At 49.6% G+C, this 15,941-nt stretch overlaps 1 pseudogene; it reads right to left on the bottom strand.

The window, feature by feature from the left end:
* Positions 1–3,727: 3,727 nt before the first annotated feature.
* Positions 3,728–6,886, bottom strand: LOC125946761 (histone lysine demethylase PHF8-like; annotated as a pseudogene).
* Positions 6,887–15,941: the final 9,055 nt, after the last annotated feature.

The raw sequence follows: 15,941 nt of genomic DNA, 5'->3' as shown, positions 1-15,941 counted from the left end.
AACCCAAAACCACACACATGGTTGGAAACCGTAATTTACCTAACATTTCGCGAAAACAGATCACGGATACAGTGATGGCAAGATAAACACAACAGGTGTAGGACTATTTGGCGCCGTTTTTATTGGCCTCGTTCGTCTTTGTTCGTCTACGATGAATGTCTGACGCAACGCGGTACATGGTGTCAGAAGTGGGGTGAGCTAGGCCTAGAATTTTCTTTGTCCCAATGAGGCAGTGTCTCTTCCACTGAACATGGAAGGACCGAAGGCTCCCGACCCGCTACAATTCGCCGGCAACACGGAAAAAACTGGAGGCGTTTCGAACAGCGACTGAGATATTTATGACTGCGACTAAACCATCGACGGACCGCACTGATAAACACAATATTGCCCTACTGCTTCATGTCGCCGGAGAGCAAGCCATTTAAGTTTAACGCACCTTCCCTCTTGAACAGGGGCCTTCATACGTTGATGTGTTGGGGAAATTTTGCATGCTGGAAAAATTTACATGCTGGAAACCAGAATATCAAGACACACTGCAAGTAGAATAGACGGTATTTATACATTGCAGAACATAACCCAGCAATTAGAAGACTGCAGCTAAGACTTTATCAATGGAAGTATTGGCGAGGCCTCTCATGGTCACGTCTGGTTGCACGTCTGCCACCTGCGCATCGTCCTGTTCCCAGAACACTTCTTGTCCACTTTCTACCCAAGAGCTGGAAATGTGTGCCGGGATGTTCTCCACGATTTCTTCACTGTTCTCGAGTGAATTGTTGAGCTCAACATGAGCTCATTCCGCTTCGGCCCGGACCATGACTTCATGCAAGGGCTTCAGGTCAAGTCAGTCAGGCTCCTGCAGGCACTCTCTGCTCCACCTTGTGGACTTCGCCACCCCTTTGGGCTGCGGCGCTAGGCACACCTCTGCTGGAACCTCGCAGACGTGCGCGTGTGCTGGCGGGGTCGTTTCAACACCAGCAATCTCGAGTTCTCCCTCGTCCCGGAGGACTTGGCCTCATTAAACGAGGACGTGCCCTAGTAACGAATGACCTTGAGTGATGACCCGAGACTGACATCTGCGCTTCTTTGAGCGACGCCAGGTCGTCCGACTTTGTCTCTCCACATGCATGGATCCATCACATTAGTCTTTAAGGACATCGGAGAGCTACTCACCAACAACCCGAGACTGTTACCTCGGGGTCAGGGACGACATGTTGCCGTTTGGTTTAACATCCATGCAACTACCACAAGAATTGCTATAAATATAAGTGATCATAGACCCATAACAGCGACCATATAAGGAAAACCAGGAAGATTAAGTAACCTGAACACTTGGAAGATGTACGCCGCACTTTTACAAGGCATGCAATGCAGAGAAGTGATAAGACAAGCATTGCAGCAGTCACACAGCACAACACGAAATGAAACACTGGGATGATCTCGAGATAGAATGGCGAGAAACACTAAAAACAGCAGGGCAAAACAGATGCAAATGCATAAAAGGCAAACTATTAGAAATACCAAGAAGATTAAGAATAATTAAAAGTTTCATAGAGCTGACCTTGACCACGCAAGAATACTTTGAGTGCAAGTGAATTAAATATGATGGAACACCTAAGTAGAGGCTCCACAGGCGACACAAAGGGCGACACTACTAAGGCTAACAGATGATGAAATCTCAGACATGACATATGCACAAAACAATAACACGAGAGGCGCGAAAGAGAAAAGAAGTAAAAGAACCCAAACAACAGAAGGTACACTAACAACAGACCACCAACAAATTGAAGAAATAATAGTTAACCACTTTAGGCAACTTTTTCAAACCGAAAAGTCGTGAACAACCACAGATCTCAGACAAAATAAACTTCTGTCATAATTGTTTCCAAACAGAAATAGCGATGTCTTATGTGCACCCATTACAATGCAAGAATTAGAGAATGTACTGAAAACAATGAAGCAAATTACTGCACCAGGTCTAGACATCATGACAGGTTTTTACAAAACCTTCCTACAAGAACTCGGCGACACGCTATTGGAAATGCTTAATAACTTTACACTTAAACAGAAACCGGAATCCTTTAACATTGGACACGTCACCCTAATACTCAATGAAAGAGGCAATCCCACAGACACTGAAGCATGGAGACCCATAACCATACTCAACACCCACTACAAGATCCTAATGACCCTCCTACCCTAAAGGCTCGCCAAACTCCTTTCAAACGTTATATCATCATATCAAGCCTCATCACTTCCAGGACAATTTATGTTCGTGACATAAACATTAACTAGAGACAGCTTTGCGTGTATGCATCAGAAAGACCAAAATGGTTTTTATATAAAAGTAGACCAATCAAAAGCTTTCAATAGAGTTGAACATGACTATCTCATTACTTCATTAGAAACATACGGATCCACCCATGACTTTATTCACTGCATTAAACTCCTGTACGCTAACATGATAGTAAAATACTGAATAATGGGAAACTATCAACACCTGTCTGTCTGCACCCTTGTTTCTTTTATCTTTACACCCAGTTCTGAGACAAGTTGCTGAAAGCAAGATAGGTTTTTTTCATAACATTGAAGAATGCATCAAAATCATTGCTTACACCGATGACATCAGTCTATTTGTGAGAGACTGCAGCCGTTTCTGAGTTATTCAGATTTTCCACAAATACGGTGAGCTCTCCAACACGGTTAAATAAGAAAAGTAAAGTTCTTCTGTTTGGAGACACCACAGAAACGCTACCCAAATGCATACAAATTATTAGATGTAATAAAAGTTCTGGGTGCGATTTTCGAAAGTAAAGGTGTCTCCTATTAAAAATGAACATAAGCCTATGCAAAGGCAGCAAAGGATAGCTTAGAATCAGGCCATTATGATCTTTCTATGAAAGGAATAAAAATCATAAAAACTAAAGCTTGCGCTTATGCTTTCTATGTAGCGAGAGTGGCGATAATGCCCACACCGATTGCAACCAAACTGACACGAACAATTACAGCCTTTATATGGAAAAACAAAACCCTGCCATTAAGAAACAGTCCCTCTACCTGGCAGAAAACATAGGAGGCCTTAGTCTCCCAAATGCCCAGACCCTGGTACGCATCATCAGCAGAAAAAAAACTGAAATGCTACCAGACAACACCAAATATGCAGGCAAGCTTCATGAAATATTGGCTCAGTAGCTTCCGAAATCTTTCATTGCAGAACCCTACATCGGACCTACAGCAGATAAATTGCTCCTCTTTTACAGTACAGCAGAAGACATGAAAAAAAAAAAATCGTTAAGTACAAAAACTGCACAACTAAACTTTAGTCAAGCACCATCGAACAAGTTCAGCGAAGAAATCGCGTAGTTAACACTCACAAATGTGAAAAACAACAAGTCACAAAAGGAAAACGGACCCATCTGACGAGAATAAAAATGCCAACAGAAAACTATGGAGTTTGAATGGAAGAGGAAATGGGGTATATTACCCACACGCCAAAGGCTGGCAACCTGGGATATAGTTTCAAATGGAAAATGCTCCAAGTACAAAGTAACAGAGACAACTGATCATGCCTTACTCCAATGCCACGCAGCCAAGGCCACGTGGAAGCTGGCACATAAACCTTACATACGGAAACACACAAGAAAAGACTATCACAACATGAGCATGCAGCCTATTAAACATTATAGTTATTGTATTGCATTACCTGTTAAAGTAAACATACGTTGGCAACCAGGGTCTGTGATGCCAGTGCCACATGTGTATATCTCCGGCACTATTACGAACAAACCTGTTGTACTGGAGATTATCGGCGCCGGAACGGTCAAGTGTGGAAGAGGAAGATGACGAATTAGTTGTGCCTGCTCTATCGGTTTCCAGCTGAGACTGCTCATTCTTCCTGTTCTCTAAGACTCCCTGCGAACTTGCAAGCACAACCCGTGACATTTGGTGAAGGTGCGGGGTACGAAGTGACTGTCCGACAGTGGGGCAGGACGAAAAAGTGAGGTATGGCTGAAGAGAACAATATAATATGTACACGTGAAGACAACTATCTGCCGGTTTGGAAATGAAACCGCGAAGCTGCTCATGGCTGCCGTAGGTTACCAAAGACACAAAAAATATGCAGACACACAAGCACACATGCAGAGCGACTCTTTGTCAGTAGATCATCTTGTGGACCTTGAGAATCTTGCCCAGACGCTGTTTTGCAATGATGAAACCTTTCTTCGGCTTTTTCAGCCTGAAGGCATCTGGAGGCAGGGAGGGCTTTATACTGGCCGCTGAGGATGTGGGCGGGCCAGCTTCAAACTGCCCCATGTCCTTTTCTTTAGCTTTAGGCGGCGCTTGCGCCTTCTTGCGGTGGTAGGATCGCTTGGGAGGAGGTTTGTTGGCAAGCTTGGACGCCGTGTCCTCGATGGTGCGGTTTACAGACTTCTTCTGCGTTCCCTCTCGTGTGGGGCGTGGTGGTTTTGGGCAGTTTGGAGCAAGCTTGGCTTTGGGATTCCATGCCTCGTCTCACTTAGATCGCCCCCGAGGCTTGAACACGCGAAGCTCGTCGTCCTAGGCTGCCCGTCCAGGGTAAACAGTCGTCATCTGCGTGGCACTCTCTTCCTCGCCGGACCACATCCGGGAGGCGGCAGAGCCAAACGGAGTGGGCGGCTTGAGCATGGGCATCGAGCCAATCCCTTCCGCGCGGTCCGGCCAACCCCAGTGCCAAGCCTGTGTTCAGCGGGCCTCCCTCGAGAAGCTCCTGTGCTGTTGGGCCCATGAGTCCACCCCCGTCACACGGCCCAAAGGTGACGCTCTTCGACATGGACGGCATGCCCTGGATCGCATCCCTCATCGACGACGATGCTCGGCCACCCCCCAACTCTTCTTCAAGGCTGACTCGGGTGCTGTCGGTGTCAAAGGCAATGCTAGACGCCAGCAGCAAGTCATCGATGGTTCCGTTCTTCGGGACGTCAGCATTGTCCTCTCCACTGGCCGCCGTCTTGGGAACCACAGGAGCGCTGGCAGGCTTGTTGTTTGCTGTAGGTCCTTTCTCTGCTTTGGGCTGGCCATTGAATGAAAGCCGAAGCATGAGAGAACCTTGCTTGATCTCTTGGCACTCCGTCACAGGTGATGCCGTACAAGTCGCGGCTGCCGCAGCCGTCGCCACGAAGTTGCCCATGGAGGCGTTGTTGCTGAACGCGAAGATGGGCGGCAGAGCTGGAGTTGCGGAACGACCATGGCTCGCTGGTACGAGCGGCGCAGCAATGGCGGCGGGTACTCGTCAACCACCAGGCCATCATCGTCCGAATCGTTGGAAGTCATGCACCGACTCCTTGTGCAGCGGCTTCACGGGTGGCGGTGCCAGGGCTGGTTTCTGCTGTTTCACACTTTGTGCCTCTTTTGTGGCTGCCGTGGCCTTGAGACCACTGGTGCCTTTACCCTTTGCTTTGCCCTTGGCCTTCACAGGCAGCTTCACCTTGATGTTGATGCCCTGCTCGGAAGCGCCATCGACCCGGACAGGCGTCACATTTTCCTGCACTGCAGAAGCAGCCTTTGCGGGTCCCTGCTTGCCCTTCTTGGTCTCTTTCTCAGCCTTAACCTTGCCATTCAGCTTCTCCGCTGTTCTGACTTCCTTGGCCATATCCTTAAGGAGCTTTGGAAGATTGATCCCACTTGGAATTGCATCCAATTTAGAGTTGGACTTTTGAGTCCAGTTTTTAAGTGCGGTCATCAAGGCCTTCGCTCTAATAATCGGGAAGCTGGGGGGCTTGAACTCGGATGCTAGTGCACTTCTCAGCTGTTCGATGACGTATGATGCGGCGAACCAAAGAGTCGTCTCGAACGAGGGGAACTTGTACTTATTTGGGGCGTCGATTCTCTTCTCTAGATTGTAGACTTGTAGCTGGAGGCCAATGTTGAAGCTACGCAGGAAGTTTCCACCGAAGACCATGGAGTCCACCGAGGTGTACACTGAGTGTATCCACTCATTCGGGATGACCAGCGTCTGCCCAGCAGTGAGGGTGAGCCGATAGCAGGCGCCCGCCAGGTCTCCGAAGAAGGTCTCGCTCTGACTGGCCGAGGCCATCCAGTGCTCGTAGAGACTCAAGTTGGTTTGGGTAGGCCGTATCAAGTAGAATATCTTCTCCCCTCGGAGAACCTGGTACCGCACCGAGGAGCCACCAAAGTCGGTGAAGCTGTTCTCGGTGCTCATGAGACAGTACATGATGGGATGGCGCTGGAAGATGCCAATTTTGGGTACATATGCAATGGCGGCTTCACAAAATCGGACAGCCTCGTGTCCGAGAACTCGAGGCTGATGACGTTGAAGACCTTGGAGCAATCGTAACTGTTGAAGTAGTCAACACACTCCGACATCGTCATCTTGAGATCCTCCTGCTTCCAGACATCGGTGACGTCCAACATGAAATCCAGCCCAATGAAATCCATGACATCACTGACAGTGAGGTCCTCTGGTGGCATAACAAGTCCAAGGCCATCCTCCTTGGTGACCAAGACTGGGTTAGTGAACCCACTGTGCCCACTGTGCAGAAGGTACTGCAGGTTGAACTGGTCCCCATTCAGCCGGGTCACTATGCTCTCCGCACTTTCAAAATGTCTCGACTTGAGTTCCTTTATGAAAACGTAGGTGCCTGTCCGTACAGGCTTATCACTCGCATCAGGATCTGAGTAGTCGTGTTGATGCCAGTTAGTCCTCCGTTTCCAGATTGACGGCCCGAAGGTCAACTGGCACCAAGGACTGTGGTACTTGATCATGTCGCAGGCATTGTGTTCTTTGACATCTATGCAGTTTCCGTGAAAGCAGTCTTAAACATCACACTGTATCATAAATAGATTTGGGTCGTTTGGCTGGCCACAAACAATACACATCTACTGACGCCATCTTAGGTCCAACTGCAACCCAAAACAACATACATGGTTGGAAACAGTCTTTTACCTAACATTGCGTGAAACCAGATCACGGATACATTGATATCAAAATAAACAAACACAACAAGCGGAGGACTATTTGTTGTTGTTTTTATTGGCCTCGTGCGTCTTTGTTCGTCGACGATGGATGTCTGACGCAACACGGTAAATGGTGTCAAAAGGGGGGCGCGTTAGGCCTAAACTTTGTCCCGGAGTCCCGGGGAGGCAGTGTCTTATTCGCTAAGCATGGATCGAAGGACTGAAGGCTCCCGACCCACTGCAATTTGCCGGCAACAAGGCAGAAAACAGGAGGCGTTTCAAGCAGCGACTCGAGATATTTATGACTGCGACTGAACCGTCGATGGAGCGCACTAATAAACCGAATATTGCCTTGCTGCTTCATGTCGCCGGAGAGCAAGCCATTTAAGTTTACAATACCTTCCCTTTTGAAGAGGGGCCTTCATACGTTGATGTATTGGCGAAATTTCGCATGTTGGAAATATTTACATACTGGAAACCAGAATATCAAGACACACTGCAAGTAGAATAGACGGTATTTATACATTGCAGAACATAACCCAGCAATTTGAAGACTGCAGCTCAGACTTGATCAATGGAAGTACAGTAAAAGCTCGATGATACGATCACAGCTAATACGAATTTCCGGATGATACGAATTTTTCTGTGGTCCCGGCCGAGCCCCATTACTTTGCAACGTGCTAGAGAACGGTTGTTACGAATCGATTTTCAGCCTGCGTCGGTTGATACGAATAAACGCCGCCCCACCGACGGCCGCGAAAGAGAACAGCGCGCAGTCACGCGCTTTCTCTCCTTCTCTTTTGGTGCGGAGGCGTGGCGCCGGACAGCGCGGACTCCGCGAATGGGCGCGAAGAGTTTGAGGTGGTGGTGCTTTTGGTGCTTTTGTACTTTTCCTCCTTTTCTGCGAGCCGTCAGATGGAGTGGCTGCTGCGCTTCGGGCCGCGTTCTTCGTGTTTGCGCCATTTTGCCTAGTCGCAGCGAGCTATGTCTCGCAAGCGGAAAGCACTCTCCTAAAGAGAAATTAGACATTCTTCGAAAGGTCGATGAGGATCCCAAGAGGAAGCGGACGGAGTTGGCTAAGGAGCTAGGCCTCGCAACGTCAACACTGAGCACAATTGTTGCACAGCGAGACTATCATAAAAAACGTGCTTTCGTTCAACGTCAACGCGAAGCAAGCGAATTCGAACACGCTTATTTCGAACATACCGCGCACCGACAATGCTCTTAGCAGCGCGCCAAATCACGCAGTGGCGGCGCCTCCGACCGGCATTGCTCCGACACCGCCATAGAGCAAAAGCTCAGGAGAGACCCCTCAATGCCGCGCGCGAAGGAACAAGGAAAGGGGGGGGGAGGGAAGGAACCCGTGGTGGAAATTTCCTTCTCTCTCAAATTACAAGGTCGCCGTTTCTGCATCGCATCGGAACAAGCGTGTACGTGCCGACTAGAGTGTTCTAGACAACCGTATTCTAGCACACACTAGTGCCGACGTCTCAGCCACGCGGATAAAATGGCAGTGAACCCTTCTCTATTTTCTAGTCACATGTTGACCTTGCACGCTGCGGCAGCAGCGCTGAGGGAAGCAGCGGAGGAGGCACAGTCGGGCCAACGAAACTGCCACGCCCGCAAACGCTCGCTTCCCGATAACGGCAGAAAACGAAACTTCAGGGGGCGGCTAAAATAAGCTGGCGCCAGCACGGAGGCGGGGGCGCACGTAGATGTGCGCACGGAGTCGAAGGTGAGAGCGCTATGAGGGCGTTGAGAGAGAGGACGAGGGGAGCCACCGAAGCGGCGGAGTTGACGCGGCCAAATCCGCTTCCCTGCCGCCCTCCTCCCTCACCTTCGACGGTCTCCGCGCGCACCCGTGTGCCGGCGCCGCCCGCTCGCTCCCTGAAGCTTCGTTTTCTGTCATTATCGGGAAGCGACCGTTAGCCGGCGTGGGCAGTTTCGTGGCCCGCGCTTGCTATGCGCTTGCGCGCCGCTATATTTCACGACTCGCACCGTTCGTGCATCGTGCTATGGTGCACGAATACTTCAAAAATACGTCCTTTTAATTCGAACAAATTTTCGGGCCCCTTCGAGTTCGAATTATCGAGATTCGACAGTAGTTTTAATTGTGTTTCGATGATACGAATTTCGGCTAATACGAATATTTTTCGTGACCCCGTGAGATTCGTATCATCGAGCTTTTACTGTACTGGCGCGGCCTTTCATGGTCATGTCTGGTTGCACGTCTGCCACCTGCGCATCGTCCTGTTCCCAGAACAATTCTTGTCCACTTTCTACCCGAGAGCTGGAAATGTGTGCCGGGATGTTCTCCACGATTTCTTCACTGTTCTCAAGTGAATTGTTGAGCTCAACATGAGCTCTTTCCACTTCGGCCCGGACCATGACTTCATGCAAGGGCTTCAGGTCAAGTCAGTCAGGTTCCTGCAGGCACTCTCTGCTCCACCTTGTGGACTTCGCCACCCCTTTGGGCTGCGGCGCCAGGTGCACTACTGCTGGAACCTCACAGACGTGCGCGTGTGCTGGCGGGGTCGTTTCAACACCAGCAATCTCGAATTCTCCCTCGTCCCGGAGGACTTGGCCTCATTAAACGAGGACATGCCCTAGTATCGAATGACCTTGAGCGATGACCCGAGACTGACATCTGCGCTTCTTTGAGCGACGCCAGGTCTGACTCCCTCTCTCCACATGCATGGATCCATCACACTAGTCTTTCAGGACATCGGAGAGCTGCTCAGCAACAACCCGAGACTGCTACCTCAGGTGTTGCCGTTTGGTTTAACGTCCATGGAACTACCACAGGAATTGCTATAAATATAAGTGATCATAGACCCATAACAGCAACCATATAAGGAAAACCAGGAAGATTAAGTAACCTGAACACTTGGAAGATGTACGCCGCACTTTTACAAGGCATGCAATGAAGAGAAGAGATAAGACAAGCATTGCAGCAGTCATGCAGCACAACACGAAATGAAACACTGGGATGATATCGAGATAGAATGGCGAGAAACACTAAAAACAGCAGGGCGAAACAGATGCAAATGCATAAAAGGCAAACTATTAGAAATACCAAGAAGATTAAGAATGATTAAAAGTTTGAGAGAGCTGACCTTGACCACGCAAGAATACTTTGAGTGCAAGTGAATTAAATATGATGGAACACCTAAGTAGAGGCTGCACAGGTGACACAAAGGGTGACACTACTAAGGCTAACAGATGATGAAATCCCAGACATGACATATGCACAAAACAATAACACGAGAGGCGCCAAAGAGAAAAGAAGCAAAAGAACCCAAACAACAGAAGGTACACTAACAACAGGCCACCAACAAATTGAAGAAATAATAGTTAACCAGTTTAGGCAACTTTTTCAAACCGAAAAGTCGAGATAACAGATCTCAGACAAAATAAACTTCTGTCAATTGTTTCCAAATGGAAATAGCGATGTCTTTTGTGCACCCATTACAATGCAAGCTTGCGCACAGCGGTGCTGGAGGCGACGGTTGACGCGGCCCTGTGACTCGATAAGCTCGAACCCGCGGTGGTCAGTCTCCTGTGAGACATTAAGATACCACAAGGAATAGAGACAATTGATCACGCCTTACTCCAATGCCACACAGCAAAGCTCACATGGAAGCTGGCACACAAAGCCCTACACACAGAAATGCCGAAGAAAAGACAATCACAAACACGTAGTCTGCTAAACATAACAGTTATGATGTGTATCTGGAAGAGAAGATGCCTCGCAGAAGCATCTAGAAAGCCTGTCAGCACCACTTTCCCGACACTGAAGAAAGCGAGGCTACTTATGTGGAAATTCGCAAATGAACAATACAAAATCCACAAACAAGCAAGTTTCTTGCAGAGGCGGCACAGGCGCTCCCTCTTAGAGAAAGAGGACAAAATTGCTACAAACATTTCCAGCTATTAACAATCGTAAATACTGTAAATTTACTTCAACCTATGTGATGCTTACTTCTGTGTACTAGTGAATTGTGGCTGTGTTATATGACAATAAACTTCCCCTTGTGTAGTAATAACAATCTCCACCAAAAACCCAATCAGGAGAAAGTGATGGAGTGTGTTGCCGCCGACCGGAGCAGTTCCCACTTTGTGCGCACCGGCCAATTCCCTAGGTTTGCCGACTGGCGTTTTGTTCCCCAGGCTCGACTCCACGTCATTCCCATGAATGCAGCGAGGCCGTGGGCTACGGCCGTGGACCAACGGTGTAGGGTGTGCGGTTGCCAACCCAAGACACAGCCGCACGTCCTGTGTCACTGCATGACTTGCAGTCAAGCATACACAAACCGCCACAACCAAATTGTGAACCGAGCGAAAGCCACTGCCTCCACCAAGTTCACTGTCAACCACTAGAATCGGCCAGTGAATACAACTAATCTGTCCCGATCTTGTGCTTTGCAGGGGCGAGGAGGCGATCATTGCGGACGTGACCTGCCCGTTCGACAATCGGCCTGCTGCCCTAAATGCGGCTGGCCAGGGGAAGGAGTAGTAGTTCCAGCCTGTCCGAGAGTGTGTGCTGAGGAAGTTATTCCAGAAGGTGTCCGTGGTCGTGATCGTCGTCAGAGCGCTTGGATCCTGGGACCCCAAGAACGACCACATCATGCGCCGCTTTTGCAGACGAAAGCACCTGCAGCTTTTCAAGAAACTCGCAGTCAGCAAGACAGTCGCAGAATCACGCAATGTCTACGCTCAGCATATCGCCCCCAAGTGATGAAAACTTGCTAGGCAGAAACACACTTCTATGCCAGTCCGAAAACTTCCAATAATACTCAACAAGCACTAAACGAACACACACCTTCATGCCTGCTCAAAAACTAACAAAAATTCTAGTGCTATGTGTCTTCATGTGAATACCAGTCCTTCTTGGAAAAATTTACCAAACGTTTTTTGAAAAACCTCTGTTCTTATCAGTACCGAAGGATGCCTGTTGCCTGAAAGGAGTCACGGACCGTGCTGATCCACAAGGGGGACCTCGAGGATGCCACAAACTGGCGCCCCGTTACCCTTGGGAGCACCATCTCAAAACTGTACGCGGGGTGCTTGGCATTTCGTTTGCAAGAATGGATCGCCTTCCAAGAAGTGCTCTCCCGTTGTCAGAAGGGGCTCCTGCCGTATGATGGTGTGTATGAGAACAACTTCGTACTGCAGGAGTGCCTGGATGTTCCAAGAGCCGGCCGTGGGAACTTCGCCAACGCGTTTCGCTCGGTCCCCCACAACGCCGCCCTCGTTGACACGCTGCGTGGAGCTGTCGTGGGTGATGAGTTTTGTTCTGTTCCTGATCTTTACAGTGACAACAGGACCAGCATCGTCACAGAGGCCGGGATCACCTCGCTGATTAAGATTTCAGCAGGCATACATCAGGGTTGTCCACTGAACGGCCTCCTGTTCAACCTGGTGCTCGACCCAGTAATGCACGCGCTACAGGGAGGTGACAGGCAGCCCAACGTGCTCACCTGTGCTGATCATCTAACGCCGCTGCCTGACAACCCAGGTATGCTACAGAGTCGCATTAATGTAGCAGCGCCCCTTTCAAGTCTGTTCGAGTTTCGTCTCAACCATGCGAAGCTCAAGTCATTGCACCTCTCCAGAAAGACACCTATGGAGACAAGACCGACGATCTACGGTCTACGGCTACCCAATTCCCTCGATCAGTGACCTTTAGAAGCACAGCTCCCTCAGGCGGCTAGTGGGGTTCTCGGTGCAACCGGACAGGGCGACTGTGGACGAAGCCATCAGTAGAGGGCGGTTGCCTGCTTAGCTCGATGCTTGCCCCGTGACATAGATTGGATGCTGTTAAGACCTTTGTATTTCCGGCACTCAACTTTGCCATGAGGTGTGGCTCCCTTGGTGAGGCAGAGTGGACTCACCTGGACACAGCGCTCCGCCCGCTGATCAAGCAGACGCTCTACCTGCCTGTCAGGGCTGCCAACGACATTTAAGTAGCTCAGCGGCACGCGGAATCGGCATTCCCCTGGCAGCTGAAATCAGCGATGTTTGCAGAGTCAATAATGTGTTCAAACCCCTCTCCTCTGCAGACACGGAAGTCCAGGACCTAGCGTTGCAGGTGCTCACGGCGGTAACGAGCGAGCAGCTACAACGGCCTGCAGAACCTGGCGACAGGCTGCCTAACTGAGCGGCGAGACTGAGAGCAACTTTCAGGCCATGGCGATGCAGCTCCAGTCTGTGTGGACAGAGGCCCGCAAGGCTTCTTGACGACTGGGTGTTGCCTGGGAGTTGAAAGAAGACGGCCCCCGCATCTCCAGGGGTACCATAACACTGGGTCCGAGGCAACACACTATGGTAGTGGGAACACTGGCGTGCGCACAAAATCACGATCCACGAAAAACCCTCAATTGTGTGTCACTGCCGACCAGAACAGTTCCCACTTTGTGCGCACCGGCGAATTCACGAGGTTTGCCAAGTGGCGTTTCGTTCACAAGGCTCGACTCAACGCCGTTCCCCTGAACGCAGCGAGGCCATGGGGTACGGCCGTGGACCAACGGTGTAGGGTGTGCGGCTGTCATACACTGCCAGACACTGCCACACGTCCTGTGTCACTGCATGACTCAGTGCAATCATACACAAGCCACCACAACCAGATCGTTAACCGAGTGAAAGCCGCTGCCTCCAGCAGGTTAACTGTCACCCACGAGAACCGGCCAATGGGGACAACTAATTTCCGTCCTGATCTTGTGCTTTGCAGGGGCGAGGAGGCGATCATCGTGGACGTGACCTGCCCGTTCGACAACCAGTCTGCAGCCCTGAACGCGGCCCACCAGGGAAGGAGGAGAAGTACCAGCCAGTCCGGGAGTACCTGCTGCGAAAGTTCCAGAAGGTGTCCTTGGAGGCGATCGTCGTCAAGAGCCTTCGGATGCTGGGACCCCCGGAACGACCGCGTCATGTGCCACTTCTTGAGCTGAAAGTACCTGCGTCTCTTGAAGAAGCTGGCAGTCAGCGAGACCATCGCAGCATCTCGCAACGTGTACGCCGAGCACATCGCCGCCAAGTGATGAAGCATGACACATACTACACTGACACAGTCTCTGAAAAACGGTTTTAGCTCTTTTTGATGCCCCCAATTACATCGCCAAAGCTCTTATGACCCACTGGTCTAGTTTAGGCCACAAGGTACTCGCTGAAAAGCGGTCTGTAGGACCACTAGCAGAGAACCCGTCAGCATTCTACTGCGCTGCGGTGTGTACAAGAAAATGACCTTGACAGAAAACACGGACACATAAATTGAAGAGGAACCAGTCTCAGTCATTACTGGAACTCCAACACTAAAGCAATTAAATCCAGAAAAGAGGGAAGAACCACTGCAAATAAATGGAAGAGCTGTATCAGGTACACACTCCCGCAAGTACAGGACATTGACTTGTAGCGCCCATGTGACTGGGGTATTAGGAGGCCCAAAAGTGGCCATGAAATGTTTTTGGAAGAATGTTTAGCTGATGTGGACAAATGAGAAGAGTGCACCAAGACTGTTAGGGGTGGATTTCTTTCTGAAAGCACAGCTGCCAGATTAAGAGTAACGATCAAGAGCATGCTGAACTTGCCGACCTACTTAAGCTCAACTGAAAGCTTTAAGTACTTGCTGACATGTCGAACGAGTCAGGTCAAGCTTGAAAACTTGTTTGGCATAATCAGGCAGTCATCAGGCTGCAATGATCATCCAAATGTGTCACAGTTCTTGGTAACCATGAATCCAATGGCATTCTACAACCTAGCCAAATCCCAGAGGGGAAAAAACTGCGCAGCAGAGGTACAAGTGCTGCTGAGCCCAACCTCATCTAAGAGCATGCCCCCCAAAAAAGAGGATCTCAGCATCAATAAATAATCTGTTTGGTAAAGGAAAGGTCGATGAAACCTAGGAAGTGATTGATTCCGTTATGGCTCAAGGCAACCACTCTAGCTATCCTGAAAAGAAAGTCACAGTGCTTTGACATGCAGTTAAACCTCGATATAACAAAGTCGGTAAAATTGGCAATTTGCTTCGTCATATCGAATCTTGTTGTACTGTAATTCAACCTTTTATGCGAATAAGTACAGTTGCTGACCGATTTTTCTTACACGGAAACGAGCCGCAAAATTTTCGGAACTACCGGGCAATCGAAAAAAGCAAACTTGAATGAGAAAACAATTCATTGGGTTGAATTTAGGAGTCTGCGACAAATTATACATGACACATCGGCAGTACGAAGTGAAGCCAGCCACGATTGCAGTTGCCCGCGCTGTGACAATGCTATCATGAAAAGCGCCGGAAGCGGCCAGCGTATCCTTCGTCTGCCTCTCGTTTCAACGGGACTCCGAAACTCGAGATTACCAACCTCCCATTCTAAATGCGCAGGAAGACAGCTTACATGATGCCACGCCGTCTCAGCACGCCCACTGTTTGTACACGTGGCAGATTACCTCAATCAGGGTGCACGGCGGGGTATGTGCTCAGCCGCCCTTACAGCCATGCGCAGCCACGACCGAGACACGCGCCAACTTACCCCCCAGTATTGTTTTGCCGAACTTCTGCCGAGGCTCAATAGTTAACCATAGCCAGGTATCTGCATAGCCATATCCATAGCTTTTGTGAGTCGCCATTTTTGTCAAACGTGTGAAGTGTCACATGTGAATCAGGTGTGTGGTGCTTTGGGATATACGTGACATAACACGCAAGAAGGTTGCATTCGTATACAGTGAAAAAAAGAAAGTTGAGGTTGTGGAATAGCATCGGCAAACCGGGAGAAACGTGCATGTGACTGCGTGCCATTCCACGCGAGGGTTCGCGAGGGTCCACGCGAGGGTTCGCGAATGAGATAAAAACTAAGGTCCTGCTACAGCACAAGCTTTGGATGAGGAAAGGCTCAATGTAAGCTCAGCAATGGTGCACCAATATTTAGTGAGGTGCTGGACGATGCTCTTTTTGAATTTTTAGAGCGTGAAAGGAGCACGGGCCGTGCTTTCAGCAACAG

The sequence above is a fragment of the Dermacentor silvarum genome, chromosome 7, assembly GCF_013339745.2.
Source record: "Dermacentor silvarum isolate Dsil-2018 chromosome 7, BIME_Dsil_1.4, whole genome shotgun sequence".
NCBI lineage: Eukaryota > Metazoa > Arthropoda > Arachnida > Ixodida > Ixodidae > Dermacentor > Dermacentor silvarum.
This window is presented reverse-complemented; position numbering and strand designations above follow the sequence as displayed.